The sequence below is a fragment of the Ranitomeya variabilis genome, chromosome 2 (assembly GCF_051348905.1).
Source record: "Ranitomeya variabilis isolate aRanVar5 chromosome 2, aRanVar5.hap1, whole genome shotgun sequence".
In the NCBI taxonomy this organism is placed as follows: Eukaryota; Metazoa; Chordata; class Amphibia; order Anura; family Dendrobatidae; genus Ranitomeya; species Ranitomeya variabilis.
This window is the reverse complement of record NC_135233.1, coordinates 756,612,174-756,613,893: the sequence shown is the minus strand read 5'-3', so window position 1 is coordinate 756,613,893 and position 1,720 is coordinate 756,612,174. Positions and strand designations below refer to the sequence as shown.

The 1,720-nt window shown below is 41.9% G+C and overlaps 1 pseudogene; it reads left to right on the top strand.

Annotated features, from left to right (window-relative positions):
- The first annotated feature begins 1,076 nt into the window (after positions 1–1,076).
- LOC143810881 (18S ribosomal RNA) lies at positions 1,077–1,491 on the top strand (annotated as a pseudogene).
- Positions 1,492–1,720: the final 229 nt, after the last annotated feature.

The window sequence follows — 1,720 nt, the reverse complement described above, 5'->3', positions numbered from 1 at the left end:
AAATAAATAATAAAAATAAAAAATATTGATATACTCACCCCTCCGGCGGACCCTGGCTCTTAGCGGTGCCTCCGTTCCTAAGAATGCAGGGAGTGAATGACCTTCGATGACGTCGCGGCTTGTGATTGGTCGCGTGAGCGGTCACATGAGCGGTCACACGACCAATCACAAGCCGCGACGTCATCGAAGGTCCTTCACTCTGCATTCTTAGGAAAGGAGGCAGACGCTTGGACCGGTGAGAGCCGGGGCCGTCAGAGGGGTGAGTATATCAATATTTTTTATTTTTATTCTTTATTTTATACATGAATATGGATCCCAGGGCCTGAAGGAGAGTTTCCTCTCCTTCAGACCCTGGGAACCATTCCGATATTTTGTGTCCCATTGATATGCATTGGTATCGGGTATCGGTATCGGCGATATCTGATATTTTTTGGATATCGGCCGATCCAATCCGATACCGATACCTTTGTATATCGGAAGGTATCGCTCAACACTAGCCCCTACCAATTCTCATTTTCTGCCTGGTTTATTTACATCTCCCCTTCCAATAGCCATAAGATGTTGTTTTTTTAATTTATTTTATTATTGAAATGGTAACATAGCTGTATAAGGACTTATTTTTCTGCAGGCCTAATTGTAGTTTTCATTGACACTGTTCACTTTAACGTAATGTAATGTAAAATGAGAAAAAAAATACTTTCAATAGTGAAAAAAATGTACTAATGACCAGGGATGAGCAGACCCGTAGATGTTAGGGTTTGACGGAACTGGAGTTTAAAGTTCAGTATCCTAACTTGACTACGAATTTGACCCTGAATCTCATAGAAGACAGAGACCCGAACTTCGGTGATTTAAAATGGTTGTAAAATGGTCATAGAAAGTAAGGGCTAGGGGGTCTGTAAAAGTTAGCAAAATGGGGGTAAGAGCAGGACAAGTTAACGTCAAACAAATGTGGATAGGGAAATTACTTAATAACATAAAATGAATAAAAAGATCCATGAGGCGGAGGCAGGTCTAAACATGAGAAAGGGCCACACTTAACCCTCATGTCCTCTCGCCTCTCATGTGCGTTGTCTTGGGTGCTGTGAATTACAAGGCAGGGTGGGCATGGTGTCCTCTGGAGGCCATTCATCTCCCCCTCCATCTGAAAGGGTTTTTCCTGTATGCCTGCCACAGCGAGCCACTATCCCTGCCGATCACCCTCTGTGCCATGTGGACTCCATTTCATGGTGACTATGGGTGACAGAGAATTAGGGTTCCATTCCAGAGATGCAGCTTGATAAACAGTTACCACATCCAAGGAAGGAAGCAGTCAAGCAAATTAGCCACTTCTCAACTGAGTTAGCAGGTGATGTTGCAAGGCAAAATAGCTATCCAAGACCAATTAGAGGCACTGTAATTAGAATGAATAGTTTAATCCTTTAATGAAAATCTATTGGAGGGCAAATCTGGTGCCAGCATCCACGGTAATTCCAGCTCCAGTAGCATACACTGAGGCCTCCCACTACTACAGCACACACATATATAATCAGATAACTGGAGTCAGGAGAACTGTTTGTAAGTAAAAGGATATAATGTTTATTAAATACAAATCTTATAACAATACCACAATCTGAATAAATTAATACAAAAAATTGCTTGCAGTTACAAGAAAAGGGTCACTCTCTATATGCAAAGGATCCATGTAAAATCTCCCAACATCCACACTATTGTGGTATGT